Source organism: Choloepus didactylus, chromosome 18 (assembly GCF_015220235.1).
Source record: "Choloepus didactylus isolate mChoDid1 chromosome 18, mChoDid1.pri, whole genome shotgun sequence".
Taxonomy (NCBI): Eukaryota; Metazoa; Chordata; class Mammalia; order Pilosa; family Megalonychidae; genus Choloepus; species Choloepus didactylus.
Window position 1 is genome coordinate 39,321,142 of NC_051324.1, and position 21,694 is coordinate 39,342,835.

Genomic DNA, 21,694 nt, shown 5'->3' on the forward strand with positions numbered 1-21,694 from the left:
CTCTGTTGAGGACCAGCTGCTATCAGAGGTCTTTGGTTTGTTTTGGTGCCTGTCTTGCAGCTGAATGGTCTTCCTCTAGTGGAATTCTGGTGTCCAGAGCTGGGAACGGAAAATGTACCTTGTTGGGTTGACTACAAATCTATAAGGATTTATGGGCTTTAGCTGAGGGACAAGGTGGTGAGGGGTTGACAGTGACAGCAGGAGAATGTTTTAAACAGGGAATATGACCAAGGGACAACTAGAAATGGAGTGAGAACAGGATTCAGGAAAGAGAGGTCTTAAGGAGAACAAAGGGTGGCTATTATAGGAGAAAGCAAAAAGAGACATGAAAGGATGGGTGGCTGCTGGGGCCAGAAATGAGATGTGCAGGCTGAAGCTTCAGAGGTGGGTGTTGGAAAGTTCCCACTGTGATCATGGTAGAGGGTGTCTGAAATGAAGGGCAGTGAAGGTTATGGATTGAGGCTAGGGTGATGTATGGGTCATCCCCATGGATGGAGTGGGACCTGGGATGGGGAGGAAATGTGTGAGCCAGGAGCCCTCAGTGAATAAGTGTGGGGAAAAGAGGAGAGGTGGTGGAGACTCCAAGATGGCAAGGAGAAGGCATATTGCTCAAGCCAGGAAGAACAAGAACAAATGAGTTCTGGAAAGTGAATTTACAGTGAAAAGGGCAGGTCCCAGATCCCAGAATGGCAGACGGGAGCCTGGAGACCATTCGGTACATTTCACAGTGCAGGAAACTGAGATGGGGAGAGGTGATGTGGGATGCTCAAGGTTATTAGCAGCAGAAGCTACTCTGCCCTAATGCTAGTCTAGTGCTTCTTCACTGTACTGAGATTATGTACAGCACAGATGGGTGTTTAGTGCTGAAAGTCATATTAGAAATCATCTGCAGGCCAGTTCTTTCATTTTAAAACTGAGTAAACAGAAATCTAGGAAAACTAAATGAGGTTTAGTAGAGCTGGGCCTGGAACCCTCTCTCCTCAACCCCCCTCTCCCCACTCTTTCCAGTTACCTGCTTAATTCTTCATAGAATTTATGGCTCCTTGACATGCTCTGTATTTCTCTCTTTATTGTTTGTTGGTGCCAATCAGTTTGTAAGCAGAGACATGGTCCCATTCACTGCCACATTCCCAGGGCTGAGAACCGTATTTGGCACACAGGAGGTGCTCAGTCAATATCTGTGAATTTAATGAATGAAGGATGTGCACATTGTTTCCACCCCCCCCCACAAATTGTGTTAGTTAGAAATCTTTCAACTTCATAGGACAGAAAACTGATTTAAACTAGCCCAAGCAAAAAGAGACACAGACTGGTTCATAGGATCCATGGACAGTTTCCACACAGTAAGATATAGAACCTGGCAGTTCTCAAGTTTTATAGCTAACAACTTCAGCCACCAGAAAGATAACTCATTTCCAAAAATCTCAGGGAAGGGTTCTAATGAGCTCTGCTCAGATCAGGTGTCCATCTGTGGAGCAATCAACCATTGGCAGGGGTTAGGATCATATTGGACTAACATGGCAGTGACCACAGCCTTTATGTGAATAGGGGAGGGGGCACAACTGGGCAGAGAAGCCCATAGATGCCAGTGACCTTGAATCTTAGCAACTTTTATATAGTCCAGAAGAATCTAACACTGTGCTTGCACATACAACAGGCACCCAATAAGTGTCTGCTGTTGTTGAATAACCTGAGCTGCTACTGTGTGCACTATTCTTGCAAAAGCACAATGAAGGGAACCGTTTATATAGGAGGTGTGATGCCTGTTTCCAGAGAGCTTACAACCCACTAAATTGTTTTCACACTTGTTCTAGTAGTGGAAGTCTTTTTACAGCTGCTTAATTTATAAAACAGTTAACAGTGGAAGCACTCTAGTCTAAGCAAAGAGTGAGGGTGGGGCCTTGCCACTCCCCACACCCCAGGCCTTGCCACTTCCCACAACCCACCGTAGACTCTCAGGCTTTCCACAGAACCATTAGGGCTCCACAGAACCAAGGCTGAAGACCACCCTTCTGGTTTCTGAGCTAGGTTTGTATCTTTTCCCCCTTTCCCTTGCTCCCAGTTCAGTACATAACACATGTAAGTATTTGTTGATCCATTCAGTAAAAGAATGAATGGATCTCATTGTAGAAGAAAAAGGTGTGCACATGAAATACCCAAAGAACCATTACCATGAAACATAAGAGCAAAGGCTTGGTTTTACATCTCTTTAAGTTTCATGGACATTTGGCCCAAAGTAGATCTCAGAGTTGGGGAGGGAAAAGCTGGGAGGGCTTTCTGGAAGAGGTGGCTTTTGCACTAGATTCTGAAGGAAACACAGGACAACAGAGAAAAGCAGAGAGAATTCAGTGAGGAGGATCAACAGGAACAAAGACACTTAATTAGGAAAGAGCTTCACCCACACAGGGGTGAGCCCAGATCCCAAGAGGGGGTTCACAAGCGGTCAAGTCATTTCCACACATTTATTCTCTTTTTGTTTTAATTTCTCAGGGCTCCCAGTGGAGGCAAACAGGGTCCAGCAAGACTGCCAAAGCAGCCATCCACAGTTATTCTCATTACTTTGAGATTAATCAGAATTGTTTCATGTTTAATACATCTTTCATCTCAGTGAAATTGAAGAGCAAATTATAGAAGGTGCTCCATTCTGTTGCTGGTAGAAGGGATGAAAAGAAAAGAAACAACTCATTTTTTTTTCCAGTTATTCAACTAATGTTGGTTGAGCACCCATTATGTCCTAGGCAGTTTGCTGGATGCAGATGATATCAAGTTAGCTAAGACTCACCAACTGCCCTTGAGGTGTGTATGGCCAATAAGTGTGTGAACAAATAATTATTTTGGTGGCAATGACTGTAATGGAGCAATGTGCACAGGTGCCAAGGAGGAAATGGCTAACTCAATGAGAGAAGTCAGGGAAGGCTTCAAGGTGGAGGCAACTCTGAATTGCATCCTAAAGCAGAGGTCAGCCATCTTTCTCTGTCAAGGCCCAGAGAGTAATACTTGAAGCTTTGTGAACCTTACTGTCTCTGACACAACTACTCAACTCTGCCATTTTATTGTAGCATGAGGGCAGCCATAGACAATACACAAACAGAGGGGTGTAGCTGTGTTCCAATAAAACTTTATTTGTGGAAACTGAAATTTTAATTTCATGTAATTTTCACATCACAAAATATTATTCTTCTGATTTTCTTTTCAACCATTTAAAAATGTGAAAATCATTCTCAGCTCATAGGCCAGACAAAAACAAGTGGCAGGCTGGATTTGTCTTGCAGGCTGGAGTCTGCCAACCCTGTCGTAAGGGATGGATTGGCATACCCCAGGGGATGATGGAAGAATGGGTTAGGGATGGAGGGGTGGGGGTAGGGGGTGGGGGTTTAGCAATGTCCTAAAGTCAAAGAGAAAGAAGTTTGCTTTGAATGTGGGGGGGGGGGGTCCATTGAAACTGGAGAAGTCTTTTTGGGGTCAGATGGTGAAGGGCTTTATCTTTCAAATTAAGGAATTCACAAAAGCTTTAAATTAGGTAGAGACATAATCAGGTTTGTATTTTAGGAACATAACTCAGAATGAAGAAACACTGGTCCCCAGGGACTTTAGTGAAGGTGATGGTGTCCCAGAGGTTGCTCATGCCAGCCTACAAAAGTTGATTGTCAAATACTCAAGAATTTTTGTAAGCCAGCTGTTGAACAGAGATGTTGTTTAAAAAAATAGATTATACAAAATTACAATAAGTTATATTTAAAACAGATACATTAAGTACTCAAAACCCATCAGTTCCTCATGATTTTGAGACATTTTACTATTATCTCTATCTTTGCTCTTGAGATTATTTCCCTCAAATGTATCTTGTCCCAACTCTGTATTTAGTGACCTCACACTGGTAGCTTGAAATTGAACACCGTGGGAATAGTTAAACCACAGAAATCTGCAAACACGACAAATCAGGGCTCCACCCCCCCCCCCCCCTCCAAGAACCGATTATTCAACATTGAGCAGCTCACCCTGAGGGCAGGTGAAAGCAGCTAAGGCCAGGAGTAGGGCAATGCCACGTGGCATAGGTGGGGAGAAGGGGATGGTTGGGAGAGAGTCGGGTCCAGCCAGGTAGCTTTGGACAGATGCCGGGGAAGGCAGAGGAAGAGATGGATGTCTCCAAGTTCAGAAAGAGGTATTTATAAAGAAGCATTTCTAACGCAGGACTTGGCTCTGCATTTCCTCTACCTGCGTTCTCACAAATGCCCTCTTTGAACATCCCCAGTGGAACGCGTGTGAACGCTGTGCCGGGGGCCCTGGCAGCCCAGAGCAGCGGGCGGCAGGGAGGCGCTGGCCTAGGATCGCCCGGGAGGTCCGGTTCAGCCGCGGTCCCGGGATCACGGGGTTACATCTCCCCGAGAGCCGCACGCCGAGCAGTTTAGGCGCCCGCAACTCTCCGCGCGCGGGTGTGTATTTATGACCACAGCGCCACATATAGCTGTCACCTACATCATTTCACACATCCCCGAGGTGCCCGGGGTCTGCTTCCTGACCTCACGTCAGGGCCCGCTCTGCTGCGTAACTGACTCTGATGGGAACCGGGTTCTCCCCGCCAAAGGCCTCCCTCCCAGCAAAGGGGCCCGGGGGGCCGACCTTTCTGGTAAAGCGCTGCCGGGAGGCGAGCTATAAACATGCCACAGGCTGACCCGCGTATGGCAACGAGGCCGGCGGTTGGGCCTGGCGCCCCGCCACAGGCCTGCGGCCGCGCCGCCGCCAGGATCTTTAGCAAGAACTTCATCAACGCGGGCCACCCCCTCCGCCCTGCCCCCTCCACTCTCTCCTCCTGGGCCCTGTCTCACACTCACAGTTTGTGGCGCCTCCTTCAAGGCTGGGGGCTGATCCTTAGGCCTGCCCAGAGGCCTCGGTTCCGTCCTTATCTGATAATGAGAACAACGACATGATCACAGCTCCATATCCTGGGCCAGGCACTGTGCTAGGCGCTTCAGGTGCATTATCTCACTGAATCTGCAGGGAGCCCCAGAAAGGAAGCGCCGTCATTACCATTGCACCAGAAAGGACCCCGAGGCCGAAAGAGGGCTGGTGATTCAGTGGAGGAATCCAAGGCTGAGGTGGCGGAGTCGTTTGGGGGCTTCGACAGCGCCTCCTGCGTTAGAAGTGCTTCTTTATAAATAGCTCTTTCTGGACTTGGAGACATCCATCTCTTCCTCTGCCTTCCCCCTCATCTGTCCTTGGAGGACGGGCAGTCCTTTTCCGAGAGAGGCCTGTGTGGAGAAATGGTGGACTCCCCGCTGCGCGCCGGCTGCTCCCGGGTGCCGGATGGGCGGGACGCTGCCTTGTAGGCCGGGCCTAGGCTGGGTTTCCGGAAGGATGCAAACCGGAAGCCCCCTAAAGCCACGGCCAGCCACTCCCCAGGACCGTCCTTCGAGAAGGTCAATCCCTCATTCCATCGCCACCTTTCCTCGGCCAGCCCTAGGGTGGCGTCTAACCACAGTGGAGGGCAGGAGGTGCGGTCACCGGGTGGGAACAATAAGACCTCTCTTTTTGGCCAGAAACAGTGGTCTAGGGAGGCTCCCTGGACTTTGTTCTCTCTGATAGCCTTTACAGGGGCTGAGGTTAGCCCCAGGCGGGGACTGTGCTCATCTCCTGCGTTTATTTGGCATATCACTGATATGGCAGGTCTGTCCACGAGTACAGGTATATAAGCCTCCTCCTTCTTTCCCCCTTCTTTTCCTCCCTTCTTTCTCTTTCCTTTTTCTGCAGTTCTAACAGTTAGAAAGTTCTTTTTTGGGTTGAACTACTACCATCCTCCCTGGTGGTTTCCAACCATTTGCTCCTGCTTCTGACCCTGCGGCCATGGAGGGCAAGTCAATAATAACCACCAGGAAAATGAGGATGATGCCACACAGATGCTGGTGAATGTTTAGTTCTTGTTTTTTTGCTAAGAACTTTCCATGCATTGGTTTGTTTAATCCTCATCACAACCCCACAGAACAGGTTATTTTACTATCTCCATTGTACAGGTGAGGGAGGGATTAAGTGACTTGCTCCACATTTCACAGCCAAAGGCAGCAGAACTAGGATCTGAACCCAGGCAATCTGAATCAAAAGCTAATTCTTTTAACCACCAGGCTACACTGGTTTCCTTCTGTCTTCCTTTTGCAAGACATCCTTTTGGAATGTTTGGGGGATGGCAAGACCACCCCACTGAGTGTCCAGTAACTCCATCTAGTTCCCCTAGTTTCTTCCCTGTCCTGTGCTTCCTGACTGGGTGCTTCCTGATTTGTTCTTTTTAGAGCTGACTATATCCACATGCCATTTTCAAAGGACATCTTATCCAGGCCCCTACTTTTGAGCAGAAATGAGTTAGCCGTGCATGTCTGGCTTCTCCAAAGTCTTCTGGAGGCTTTAGAGATTGATCCACAAAGGAGAGAGAGAAAGGAATAAACTGTGCTGAGCGTCTTCCAGGAACCATGCCTGCCATCTATGTTATGTCACTTGCAGTGGTCACACATTTGGAGATTTTCCCTAAATCAACTCCTGTTCTTTCTACTGTTCACCCAGCCTGGCTCCCCTCATTCTGCTTGGGCCAGTTCTTGCTGCCTCACTAAAGTCAGCCATGTCCTCTGTCTGCCACTCCCAAACCTTGGCCCATCATAAAACCAGCTGAAATGCAGGTCCAAGCCATTGTCATCACGGCAAACAGCCTGCCTCTCTCACCCCTCAGAAGATTAATAAATCAGATTCAGACGCCTATTGTTCTGGACACCATCAGAATCAATTGCAGGATTTTAAATCTCTCAGTACAGAGCAGCTGGCTGGCTACGCGAGGCCCCACTATGTCTCTGGGAAAGCTGGCCAGGGATGGAAATAAGAAAGAAAAAAGGGAAGACCAAATAATCAATAGTTACCACGAGCTCTTGGCCATCTCGGGAGGCAGGTCCTCGACAGTATCATGATTCTCAGTTAGTGAGGGAAGGAACAGGAGGTGCAGAAAGTCAGGTTGGGAAGAGAGGGGCCCAGGTTAGCCCTTAGATGGGTGGAGCCAGTCCACACCCACCTCTTAACCTCACCAATGGCTAATTTCATCTGTAAATGTTTGACTCTTTCAAAAGGGAGCATTGCCCTGAAGCCTTAGGCTGAATTCTAGTTTATTATCCTAGAATTCCCAAGAAGAATTCATAGAAATCTAATATTTAGATTCCCTTGCTACCCCCACCCCCTGAGCTTTGGTGGTTTTGTTTTCCCCCCAATCCCTTACTCTCATGGGAGACATAGCGTTCCTGCCGCTGCCGCCTGAGTGGCTGCTAGCATTTTCCCTAGATGTTTATGTGGAAAATCATAAAAATATTTGGTGGCCTAAAAAAGAGAGGAGAAATACTTTGGTGGTCTGATGCAACAGAAATGCTTTTTTAGAAAAAAAAAAATCTGGATGTCTTATTCTAATCCAAAACCATGTATAAAATCTGGATTGATTGAAAAGGGCTAGGTAGAAGGTACGTTTTTCTCTGAGACCTGCCCCATCCCACCCCCTCCAAGCAAACAAAAGCACTTTTGGCAGCTGGCAGAAGGTAAGTTACTTCTAATCCTGCCACAGGGTTTAGGAGGTGCTGAAAGCAGAAGTGCTGTGGGCTGGGCTTGGGCTGGGGTCTGATATACTCCTGCCCTTGTAGCCTTATTCTCTCTGCTGAAAGAGGAGGTGACGATGATGATGATGATGGTGCTGATGGTGCTGATGGCGATGGGGTGGTGGTGATACAATCGATGCTGGTGAAACATATTTGTGCTGTGTTTTGCAGTTACAAAGCCTCTCCACATACATTCTCTCCTTTGATACTTGTGGCTCCCAGAGGGAGGTTGGGCAGGTATCATTATATATCATGCCCATTTCATAGAGGAGGAAAATGAAGCCCAGAGAGACAGTGCCTTCCCAAGAGCACACAACTTGTCAATAGCACAGTCAAGATTTGAACCCAGGCTTTTCTAACTCCCTGTCGATTAGCTTTACACTATGTCACCTTGGAGTCTAAATAGCGCTGTCCAATAGAAAGATAATGTGAGCCACAAATGTAACTGAAAATTTTCTAGTAGCTGCATTTTTTAAAAGTGTAAAAAGAAACAGTAAAATCAATATTAATAATATATTTCATATAACCCAATATATCCCAAATATTAGCATTTCAACATGTAACCAATGTAAAAATTGTTAATGTGATATTTTACATTTTTTTCATACGAAGTGGTTGAAATCTGGTATGTTTTTTGCACTTTCAGCACGTCTCGTTTTAGACCAGCCACATGTGCCTATGGCTACTGTATTGGATAGCGCAAGTCTAGAGGGATTCGTCAATGGCTTTGATGCTAACTGTGGTTATTGAGAGACAGAGGAAAGTGTGATCATTCCTTGACTCATATTTGTTACCAAAGAGGAACATCATCTCCATACGAGCTCCCTGTACTTATGCAGACAAGGTGCAAAACTTATCTCCGTTTACAAACTGTATTCTTATTATTATCCTCCCCCTCTTCTCTCTCCTCTTTCTTCTTGAGCATCATCTTCTAAACCATCTAATTCAGATAGTAGCCATGAATGATTTGCAAGTTATATACAAGCAGCAACTTGGTACCTGCTTTCTGAAGGTTTTCTGATCTCTGACCTAATTATACATGGTGCTACACCAGGCACAATGCAAAAATAATGACTGCTTTCCAGAACATTGGGCATTCATCCTTTTGCTTCCAGGAGCGAGGTATGGGTGGAGGGGAGAAAGAAGGAAGAGGGAGAGAGAAAGTGAGGTGTGGAAGAAGGAAAAAAGAGGAGGAAGGGAGGGGGAGGGGGAGGGGGACAGGGAAAGGAAAGACCAAACCAGAATGTTTTCTTCAGAAAATCGTCAAAGGACAGATATGTGATCAAGAAGAACTTGCAGTAGAGAAAGTGAACTTGGTGCAGGCTTCCCTATCCACACTCCTTTAATTACTAGTGAAAATCAAATCATTGTTGCTCCCCTTTCCCCATCTCCAGTCACTCATTCTGGTAATTACACCTGAGCCCCAAGTGTGCTATGAAAATGTAAAGCCTTAAAATGAGAGGTTCATATACTTCAAACATTGTCCTATAAAAGAAAAAATCACTTATTGTGAGTAATCACAGAGGGCAGAATGAAGACCAAACAGTAAAAGAGAGAGGAAAGCAAATTTGGGCTCTGCCTGTAGAAATTTTCTTTATTGTTAACATTTGGCATTAATGTGGTACCTTTCTTACCAATTGATGAAACAATATTTTATAATTATACCATTAATGATAGCCCAGTGTTTATTTTAGAGTTCACTGTTTGTTTAGTTAAATTCTACGGTTTTTAAAATTTTTTTATTCTGGTGACATATATACAACCTAAAATTTCTTCTGTTAGCCACATTCAAATATACAATTCAGTGGTATTAATTACCTTCCCAGTTTTGTTCTACCATCACCACCACTCATTACCAAAACTTTCCCATCAGCCTAAACAGAAACTCTGCACCAATTAAGCATTAAATCCCATTCTCTATCCTCACCCTGGTCCTTGGTAACCTGTATTCTAGTTTCTGACCCTATGAATTTGCTTATTTTAATTATTTCATATCAGTGAGATAATACACTATTTGTCATTTTGTGACTGGTTTTTCTCGCTCAAAATGTCTTCAAAGTTCATCCATGTTACCACATGTATTGGAACTTCCTTCCCTTTTACAATTGAATTATATTCCATTGTGTATATATAACACATTTTATTTATTCAACTTTTGGTGGACACTTGGGTTGCTTCCAACTTTTGGCAATTGTGAATAATGCCGCTGTGAACATCAGTGCATAGATATTTGTTCTAGTACCAATTTTCAATTCTTTTGGGTATATACCTAGAAATGGGATTGCCGGGTCATAGAGTAATTCTATACTTAACTTTCTGAGGAAACACCAAACTGATTTCCACAACAACTGCACCCTTTTACATTTCACCAGCAATGAACAAGTGTTCCTATTTTTCCACATTCTTTCCAACACTTGTCCCCCCACCCACCTTTTTTTTTAAGAGTAGCGATTCTAGTTGGTATGAAATGGTATCTCATTGTGGTTTTGATTTGCATTTCCCTAATGGCTAATAATGTTCAGCATCTTTTCATTGCTTATTGACCATTCATACATCTTCCTTGAGGAAATGTCTATCGAATCTTTTGCCCATTTTCTAATTGGGTTGTTTGTCTTTTTATTGTTGCTTTGTAGGATTTCTTTATACATTTCAGATATTAAACCATTATTAGACACGTGGTTTCCGAATATCTTCTCCCATTCTGTAGGTTGTCTTTTTACTTTCATGATGAAGACCTTTGATGTGAAAAAGTTTTTAATTTTGATGAAGTCCCATTATTCTATTTTTATTTGCTGTTGCTGCTATGCTTTTGCTGTAAAGTCTAAGAAACCATTGCCTAACACAATGTCCTGAAAAGCCTTCCCATGTTTTCTTCTAGGAGTTTTACAGTTTTTGTTCTTATTTTTGGTCTTTGATCCGTTTTGAGTTAATTTTTTCATATGATGTGAGGTAGGGGTCAATCTTCATTTTTTTGTATATGAATATCAAGTTTTCCCAGCACCGTTTCTTGAGACAGTTCTTTCCCAATTGAGTGAACTTGTCCCTCTCATACAAAATCAATTCACTGTAGATATGAGGGTTTATTTCTTAGCTCTCAATTTGATTCCACTTGTCTGTATGTCTATTCTTGTGTCGGTACCATGCTGTTTCTATTACAGTAGCTCTGTAATAAGTTTTAACATTGAGAAGTGTGAGTCATCCAACTTTGTTTTTCTTTTTCAAAATGCTCTTGGTGATTTGATGATTGCTGTTTGTCATTTTGTGTCTGGCTTTTTTTGTTGAGGATTTTTGCATCTATCTTCATAATGGATATTGGTCTGTAAATTTCTTCTCTTGTGGTATCTTTATATGACTTTGGTATTAGAGTGATGATGGCCTCATAGAGAGTGTTCCCTCCTCTTCGAAGCAAATACTATGAAATGAATCAGTTTAAACAATGGGAATTTATTTGCTCATAGCTTTGAGGCAGGGAAAATGTCCAAATCGAGGTATCATCAAGGTGCTGCTTTGTTCCCGAATACCAGCTGCTGATGATTCTTGGCTCCTCTGTCACATGGCAAGGCACATGGCAGCATCTGCTGGTCTTTTTCTTCTCTTTCAAGTTTCATTGATTTCAGCTTCTTGCTTTCTGTGGCTTCCTTTCTCTTGGTCTGAATCTCATTGTCTTATAAAGGACTATAGTAATATGATTAAAACCCATCCTGAATGAGATGGACCATATCTTAACTGAAGTAGCCTCTTCAAAAGATACTTCTTACAATAGGTCCACACCCATAGGATTGGATTTAATTTAAGAATATGTTTTTTTTCTGGGGTACATATAGCTTCAAACCACCACAGTTGGCTTTTCCATTTCTGTGTAAAAGTCTCTTGGAATTTTGTTTGAAAATGTGTTGAATCTGTAAGTCACTTTGGGTAGAACTGACATATTCATGATATTTAATCTTCCAATCCATGAACACAGAATATCCTTCCATTTATTTAGGTCTTCTTTGATTTCTTCTATCAATTTTTAAAAATTTTTCTGTGTATCTTTTCATACTTGGTTAAATTTATTCCTAGGCATGTGATTCTTTCAGATACTCTTGTAAAGGCATTTTTCCTTTATTTCCTCTTCAGATTGTTCATTACTAGTGTATAGAATCACTACTGCTTTGTGTGTTGATCTTGTACCCTGCCAGTTTGCTGAATTCATTTATTAGCTATAATAGCTTTGTTTTGGATCTTTTAAGAATTTTCTCCATATAGGATCATTTTATCTGCAAATAAGGAAAGTTTTTCTTCTTCCTTTCCAATTTGGATGCCTTTTATTTCTTCTTCTTGCCTAATTCCTTTGGCTAGAACTTTCAGTTCAACATTGAATAACAGTGGTGACAGTGGGCATCTTTGTCTTGTTCTTGATCTTAGAGGGGTATCTTTCAGTCTTTCATCATTGAATACGATGTTAGCTAAGGGTTTTTTATATATGTCTAGTCTCATGTTGAGGAAGTTTCCTTCTATTCATAGTTTTCTGAGTGTTTTTTTTTTTTTTACATAGAATTTCATTTTACTTTTGTGATCATAATGCATCTAATTATGTGGAATTTGAAAAATAAGAAACCATATAAAGAAAATAAAAATCATCAGTAATGTCCACTGTCAAACTAAATCCAAATTTTTTGTTCTAATTTTTGATTTTTTTCCCTACGAACATACATATTCTATCTTGCTTTCTCATTATATAATATATGTATAGATAGGTACATTTAAAATGATATAATACATATCTTTCTAAGAGTGTTTTTAATCCAGAAGTGGTGGTGGATGCTGTCAAATGCCTTTTCTGTGTCAACTGAGATGATCATGTGTTTTTTCCCTTTGTTCTATTAATGTGGTGTATTACATTAGGTGATTTTTTTTTTTTTATATTGAAACACCCTTGCATACCTGGGATAAATCCCACTTGACCTTGGTGCATAATTCTTTGAATGTGCTGTTGGATTCATTTGCTAGTGTTTTGTTGAGGATCTTTGCATCTATAGTCATAAGGGATATTGGTCTGTAAATTTCTTCTCTTGTGGTATCTTTATATGGCTTTGGTATTAGTGTGATGATGGCCTCTTAGAATGTATTAGAGAGTGTTCCCTCTTCTTCAATATTTTGCAAGAGTTTGAGAAAGATTGGTGTTAATCCTTCTTGGAATGTGTGGTAAAATTCACCGGTGAAGCCATCTGGTCCGGGGCTTTTCTTTTTTGGTAAGTTTTTGATGACTGATTCAATCTCTTTTCTTGTTGTTGGTCTGTTGAGATCTTCTATTTCTTCTTGAATCAGTGTACATAGTTTGCGTGTTTCTAGGAATTTGTCTATTTCATCTAGTTTATCTAATTTGTTGGTGTAGGTTGTTCATAGTATCCTCTTATAATCCTTTTTATTTTGTGGGGATGGTAGTAATGTCCCTCTTTTATTTTTGATTTTAATTTTTTGTGTCCTTTTTCTGTTTTTCTTTGTCAGTCTAGCTAAAGGTTTGTCAATTTTATGATTGATCTTTTCAAAGAACTGCCTTTGGTTTCATTCATTTTTTTTCTATTTAATTTAATCTCTATGATGTTTAAAGCAGAATAACTATAGTCTTCATTTAATAAAAAAATAATGTTTGCAGTTATTCATTGAGCACTCACTCTATGCCAGGCTAAATACTGGCCACTTATCCTCTCTTTTAATCCTCCATCCCTGTCTGAGGTCACTGCTCATATGCTTTCAGGGGGCATATGTTTCCTCACCACTATGATTATATATGGAGTGAAATTATAGCTTTAAAATATTCTCTATAACAGATTTTACCTTCCTTATGAACCTCCTTTTCCCAGAAAGGTGGAGATGGGAGGAGGAAAAAATCCTAAATTTTAGTTCAATCAGGTAATCTTAGCCAAGCCAACAGTCTCTTTAGAAACTAGCCTTCAGCTTGAATGATTCGGCTTGGATGATGGTGCCTGCTCTATCTTTCAGAGTACATACCTCCTCCTGCTGTTCCTCACCAAGACGGTGAGGGGTGTAGCTTATGCAATTTATGTGGTGGGAGGGGAAGAAGAGGTAATCAAATCCAGGAGGATCCCTGTTGATCTCTGTTAAGGAGTGGCTGGTGAGGGATGACCTGGGGGTGATGGCTTGTCCTTATTAGGTTTTGGAGTGACTTGGCAGCCCCACTCCTGGAGTTGAATGGTCTTGGCCATTTACCTCTGCTCATTTGCCTCTGCTCTGGAAGTCTCCACATCTGGTGGTCCTTTTCTTTGGCCCAAAGATCCTGGTGGTCCATAAGGCATGGGCAGCAAGCAGGCTATCTCAGGCTCATCAGTCTACCTGCTTCTGCTGTTAACTCAGCTTCCAGGATGTGCCACAAGCCAAGAGGGACCACAGCCTCCCTCACTCTATGTGAGAAAAACAAGATGCTAGCACTGGTGTTCTTCAAGTCTCCTATATTATCTGGATATTTCTAGAGCTACTAAATGCTTTTTCCCCTTCCTCTTTCCTCTTTATGTCTGGATGTGTTTTTTATGATGAAGTTCAACTAGGTCTTGATATGTTAATGAGTAAATACGGAAAGTTAGAAAATCTTTCTCTTTGGACGAGGATTGGCTTTTAAGATTATTGCTTTGATTCAGAATACACTTTTAGATGCTGGAAATGAAATATTCCTTTCTTTCTCTGTAAATTTCTTCTATAAGAGTCCTAATTCATTTCCTGCCCCCTCCCCACCTCTCTACACCCAGATAGATGCCTTGAACTGGTTAAGGTACGAATCATGTACAGAAAAAATCTCATTACTATATTTAGAAACATTTTAAAGAAGAAGAAACTGGGGCTTAGAGATATGAAATAGTTTAACAAGGTCACAGGTAAAAAGTGATAGAGCTGGAGATAGAACCTAAACCTAAAGTCAATGGCCTTTCCAATGTGGAGCTACTGTCCCCTGGTAAGATACCCCTTCAGCCTGCTTGGTAATACAGGACTTTGAGTAGGTTTGGGTAGTTCCATGAGTGGAATAGCAGAACTTTGTGTTAGAGGAACCACAGAGCTCTTCTAATCCAACTCCTTATCGCACAGAACTAGACGCTGAAGTCCTGAGAGAAGAGGTGACTTGTTCAAGGTGAAAATGTGAGTTGATAGCAGAGCCAGGAGAAAGCCAAGCTTGTTGTCTCCTTGTGTCTGGCACTTTCTAATCAGCAATGTTACCACATCTTGGGTCTCAGAAGTCCTTCAGAGAAAGTGTTTTTCCTTCCCATAGAAAGTCACTTCTGCCTACCAACAGAAGGCCTAGGACGGGCGGCAGGTGGAAAGAGGTTTTCTGTGAGGTGAGTCATCTGCATCCTGCCTCTGGGTCTCCCTGAAATCAGGTGCTCATCTGGGAAATGCCTGGTTGGCAACAGTCAGTATTTTCAAGTAGTGCTTTCTATATTCAAGCATCTCATCTGTACCCTTTGCAGGCTGAGGCCAGGTAACTTGACTCTAATAACTTTCTTTCTCACATCTCCAGTGGCAGATTGTTTCAATGGCCACAGCAATTCTTGCCATGCTTCCTTCCAATGTAACCTTGTCAGTCCTTCTGTCAAGAGGTGATGGAGACTCTTTGCCCTCCCCTTGAATCTGAGCTGGTCTCTTGACTTGCTTTGACCAACAGAATAGGGTGAAAGTGATGCTGTGTCAGTTCTGGGCCCAAGTCTCAAGAGAGCTTGCAGAATCCTTCTCTTGGAACACAGCTCTGTGATGGCCATGTGTAGCCTACGGGAGGATGAGGTGCCTGTGGAGGAGAAACTGGGCTGCCCAACCAACAGTCAACATCAATTGCTGGAAGGGTGACCAAATGCCCTGGTTTGTTCTGGGTTCCTGGGACATAGGACTTTCAGTTTTAACACTGGGAAAGTCTCAGGCAAACTGGGACAAGTTGGTCACTAACTGCTAGATGTATGAGTTCGGCTATCTTGGACCATCCAGCTATATTACAGAGGAATATAGCCAGAGTGAGCTTTGGTGATTCCAGCAGAGGAATACCCAACTTACATGCAGAAATATGAGAAATAATAAGTCTTTGTTGTCTTAAGCCATTAGGTTTTGGGGTAATTTTTTAATGCAGCAAGGTTAACTGAAATGACTTCCCTAGGGTGATATCACTTGCTGTATCTCTGTACAACTGAGATTCTCAGAACCACCTACCCATACATCCATCCGTGTCACAACTGGCTTGGCACCCTTGACAGTTGTCTCTGTCTAGTAGACATTTAGTAATGGTAACCCTTGCTCTGCAAACTCCTTTCTCCTACCCTTTCCAAGTCACAAAATCATAGAGTTATATGCCCATAGATAAATTTGTACTGTGTGAACCTACACACTCCCTAAACTTGCATTTATCGTATTGGACATATTCCATTGTCCAATATGACAGCCACTAGTCATATGAGGTTATTGTGTGCTGAAATATGGTTAGTCTGAATTGAGGTAAGTATAAAATACTCCCTGGATTTCTAAGACTTAATATGAAAAAAGAATGTATAATTTCTCATGAATAAATATTTGTATGGATCACTTATTGAAAATGTTGGTATTTTTAGATCTCTTATGTTAAATATGATGTTAACATTAATGTTACCTGTTTCTTTTTGTTTATTTAATGTGACTATTAGAACATCTAAAATTCTATGTGTGGCTTGCTTTATATTTCTATTGGACAGTGCTGCCCTGGGCCACAATTCTTTAATGCAGACATAGCTGGACCCATCAGAATTCCTGTCACTCAAGAATTTAGAATTTTAACTGAGAGATTGGAAGTTAGGAATTGGGTCACATTAATGGGGGAACGTTAGAAGGAAGGAATGTGAATTCTTGCTCCTGGGATTGCTGGAGCCACCAGCCTGGATATTCAATAGTTCCTAGATTTCATAACATATCCCAGTACCCTTCCAGTAAATTACCCCTTTTCCGTCAGCTAGTTCTGCTATTTATAACAAAAGATATTTAATATCAGGAATTCACAAATCACTGGATGATCTCAACTGAGCAGGGAGGCTCTCAATCCCCTGGAGAAGTTTGGGTCAGGGCCTCTGGCCAAGAGAGGCCAGTGACCAAAGGGTAAAGTGAGCATCAAGTGACAGATGACACCAGCCTCTGGACATGCTTCCCATACACTCTTGGAGAACCCATAGGTCATAAGCTGCCCTCTTTCCTAGCCAGGGGGCCTGCCTTTAGGGTCAATCTCCACAGACCTGACCTTTAGTTAGGAGGAGAGCTGGTCCTGCTGTTCTAAGAACTGAACTGGTGCTATTTAACAAATTTATCTATGGGCAAATAACTGAATCTGTAATTGCTAATTAGCATCCCACTACCCATAACCCCACTGAAACATGGCCATTCTTTCCTGAAACTGAGGCCTGGGATATACATAAAAAAAGACAAGGGCCAGTTGAGGCACTCACTGCCTAAGCAAATACTTACCATTATCTCTAGTAGTGGGAGGGAAGCCAAGCCTCTTTTTGGGTGGAAAAGTCTGCTTGTTTATTTTCATTTATGGTCTCTGTTTTAGTCAGGAAAAGCTAGGTTACGCTGGGTTAATGACTAACCCTGAAATATCAGTCTTCAAAGAATACAGATTTCTTTCTTGCTCAAACTACATGCCCATTGGCCATCTGCAGGGCCTTCCTACTTGTGTTAGGGGTAGGGACTGAGGCTGATGGAGACTCTATCATTGTGTGATGCTGCCTTTAGGATTAGCCATGGCAGGGGTAGAGAGAATGGAGAACTGGGTACCAGAAGAGAGGCATATCATTTCTGCTCATGTTTCATTTACCAAACTAAGTCACATGGCCATGCCTAATTTCTGAGAGGCAGAGGATTCTGATCCTCCATGCATGCAGAAGGAAAAGAGAACCAAAATTATTGGTGAGCACTAGTTATGTCTTCACAGCCTCTCTTGAGCCTTCTCAGAGCTGTGCTTGCAGAGCTGGGTCAATTCATTTCCAGGAACTGTGGGACCTTTTTGTCAAAACACTTCACTGCAGAATCTCTGGTTGTCTTTCATTCCAGGAGGAGTCCCAGAATTTGTAGATTGGTGCTGCTGCAAGGCCCAAGGAATCTTTGTGCAGACACCTGCGAGACCAGAGGAGAGACACTGTCTACCTTTCTACCTTCCCTACCAGGTATGAGTTGAGGAAGCTGACACACTCTGTCCCCTGAGAATCTGGACCTGAGGCTTTCTTCATACCAGTGAATCTGTAAGTGGAAGGGGACAACTTCTCCAAAGCATCAGGTCATTTTTCTGGAACTGCTAAAAGTGAGAGCAGGAGCTCTGGTGGTGGTGGTGGAGCATGAGTCTGCTGAGCTGGCAGCCTGGATCTCAATTGGGTAAGTAGCTGAAGGACTGCTTCAGCTCCCAGGAAGCAGTAGCAAGCCATGGCTTCTGCACTTTTTTGGAGGCTGGACTTTCTCTTCGTCTCTAGCCACTGCCGATGGATGGCGACAGAGTCTCAGGCTGGGCTTGCTCCCAACTCCTATGTCAGCAGAGCACAGAGCACTTAAAGCTGTGCATGAAACAACCTCAGTGCATGGCTGGAGTCTGGCCATGGAATGCAAGACACACAAGAACCACTGTTCCAGCCTGAGTCTCCAGGGACTGGGGCTCCAGGGAATAAATGCCTGGACATTACCTCCTCCCCAGTAACCTGAAAGCACTGTGCACAGGCTGGGGATGTGGAGGGCAGAGCTGGGAACCAGGATGGAGCTGGCCCATGGGCTGCAGAGTGTGGCTCTAAAAGATACTGCTCAGAGGTGAAGCCAGATCAAGAACTACCAGATAGTGGAACCAATGCATCATTGTGAAGGGGCTGAGCTAAAAGGCAGCAATGAAGGTATCTGGCAAGATGAGGCAGGGGTTTTGGAAGGGTAGGCAGATGTCAAACACCAGAGGTGCTCCATGAGATGCTGCAATGAGAAATGTAGAGAGGTGAGGTTTCAGCCTTTTATAGGGCACATGCAACTGCACCATGGGTTGGAAAAGAGCTATTAAGGGGGCTGACCAGTTTGGACCATTCATCTACCCATCTATCCTTCCATCCATCCATCCATCCATCCATCCATCCATACACTAAACCATTTTCTTATTCAATGACACTTATGAAGTACATGGAAATGTGCTGAGAGAGGTGGGGGATATAAAGTAAAATAAGGCTGATCCTCCTGATGGTCTCCATCCCCCAAATATAGCCAGCCTGGGACTCAATAACCCATAATGGCACCACATCTTGCATTGATACCCTATAACATGCTGCCTCTTGCAAGAATAACAGTCTTTGCTGTGCTTTTGACTGCCTACCACAGACACTGCACTAGGTGTTTGCATCCATTATCTTATTGATCATGGCAACAACTAGGTTAAAGGAACCAAGATCTGGGAAGTTTAAAGGATTTGCTCAAATAACTTGCCCTGTTAGTGAGAGATGAAGCTGGGGTATGAACTTAGGTCTGACTCTAGAGTGAATGCTCACTCTACCCTGTCCCACTGCCTCCCTGCTCATAGGATCCTGGTGGTGGCTTTTAAACTCCTAGAGGTATGGACAGGTGTCTGAAAAGCAAGGTTCTTTCGTTACCAACACCAAGAGTTAAGAGTCAGATCTGTGAGGGAAAAGCAAACCTACCCTCTCATCAACAAAAGGAGTTTTACTTTTATCTGGAGCAAACATGGGGTTTTGGGGCAAGTTAATATTTGGTAAGTTTGTTTATGTATAGCAGTACCTAACTTAAAGGGTTGCGGTGATGATTAAGTGAATTGACACACATGAAACACTTAGACTGGTGCCTGGCATGTAGTAAAAGCTCAATAATTGTTGGCCACTATCACTGCCCAATATTTTGTTTCCACTAAGGTTTCCATGGCAGCCTCTGATGGTGCAGCCCCTTATGGTTAGAGATGAGGAAACACCCTGAGAAGCAGACCCCTTTCAGCGTTGCTCAGTGAGTTCTGTGGTCAAGTGCTACTTCAGTCTGCAGTGTCAGAAGCACAAGGCAGCTCAACCCATGAATGGTGCCAAGTTTACTGCCAGGAGCTGCCTCCTTCCTTTCAGTACCCCTCAAAGTATACCAGGAACAATAGTCATCTTCCATTATCCAAGAGAAAGTGTCTACCTTGTGGCTTATCTGTTGTCCTCAATCCCTGCATGCCTCTATTGGGCCCAGGCTGAGCTCCTGCAGAGCAGGGATGATGTCTCAGCATCTCTGAATATACAGAGCTCAACACTTAGTGGGTGTCCTGTAAGTCTCCATGCAAGGACTAACAGGGAGTTGATCTGGCCCCAAAGAGGTGACTGTGGGGCTTGTGATGCCAGTGTAAGGTCAAGGGAATGGGAACAAAATTGGGGCATGCCTCCTGTTTGGGTCTCTCCTTCAACAGAGTGAATGACAAGAGTGATTTGACAGAGGAATCAATGTGCTCAATGACTACCTGAGGGGCGGAATGGCGCTCTGGTGTGGAGACACAACACTGTCCTCAAGACTATTGAATTGGAATCATTTGTTTTTGTTGCACTCTCTTTCTTTAGATTTTGAGCTTCTTGAGGTCAGGGAGTAGCACTAATTTGTCTCTGTGCACAGGGCCAGGCACAAGATGGGTAATTCCATACATAGCTGTAGACTGGATAACTGCAGATATGAATCTAGAATCCCCAAGCCAGCTGGAGCTGCTTTGTTCTCCCTGAGCTGTTGCTTCCAGTTGAGCCAGGCTGGCCTCTTTTCTCCAAGCCATCTTTGGCCACTTCATCATCTTTCATGCCCCCTCCCCTATGGGTACCCCAGACCCTAATAGACACACAGGGAGACAAGGCTCTGAAGAAAGAGTCGTCTGCCCAGATTTGATCAAGACGCAAGTGAGAGGCAATGATTTGTGAAGAAATCCTGGTCCTGTCTAATGGAATTTTCCCAAAATAAATTCATGTAAACAACTTCCCACAAAGAGGCAGTCAGGGGAGCTGGGTGTGTAAACAGCGTGAACAGTTGCAAGTACTATGGGCTCCAGGGGTGCCATGTCGTCTGGAGGGGGGCTGTGGGGAGGCTCCCTTTAGCAAAACACCTTTGGCTCCACTCCTTCTGACATCATAATGTCAGCCAATTCATTAACTTTAAAAAAAAGTCCTCATTTTACTATCATCCCCAAAATATGACAACACCACTTTGTAGCTAATAAGACTGCATAATCAATTTTGTTTAAATTTCTTATCCCGTTTCAAAACCTGGACACTCTTCCTGCCTAGAGATGTTGGGGACAGGAAAGGATGGGTGGAGAGAAAGGAGAGGGAAAGGTGGCTGGAGAAAAAACCTGGAGAAATAGAAAATGATGTCTCTTCAAAATGCTCAGTGATGGTTATGAATGCACTCTTAATAGTTCCTAGAATTAAGATGAAACTCTGGTCTTCTTAAAACACGCAGAAGGACACTGAATTCTTGGGGCCTGGACATTTCTGGCCATGATTAAATGGAGGACTGCTGTGAGCTGGGCTGTATGTGCAGCCCTGCAGACTGTGCTTCCGGAGGGAGAGTGTGCAGGGAGCTGTGTGGGAAACACCTCTCCCCCAGATATTTTTCCCAACGGAGGCTGACTTGGCCAAACCCGAGCTGTTTTCAGGATCTGGGTTTGATGACTTTTCCTCCCTCCTATTACGAGGGCATGGAGAGAGAAGACTGTATTCATGTTTGGGCTGGGTCACTAACTGTTCAGACTTCACGCAGTCACATAATTTCTCTGAGTCTCAGTGTCCTCATCTATACAGTGGGAACCTGGACAACAATTCCAAGCCTGGGTCTTCATAGGGTTGTGAAGATCAAGTCAGGAAATGGGTTGCAAAGTTGAGGGACTTTATTTATTATAATGAATGGGGTTCTGAATTTTGCTTAAGCCCTATTTGGGCCCCATTAGATTTTTTTAAAAATAGATTTTATTTTTGTAGAGCAGTTTTATGTTTACAGAAAAATTGTGCAGAGAGCACAGAGTTCCCATCTACCTCCCTTCCCACCCCATCCCTCCTATTACTAACATCTTGCATAGTGTGGTATGTTTGTTACGATTGATG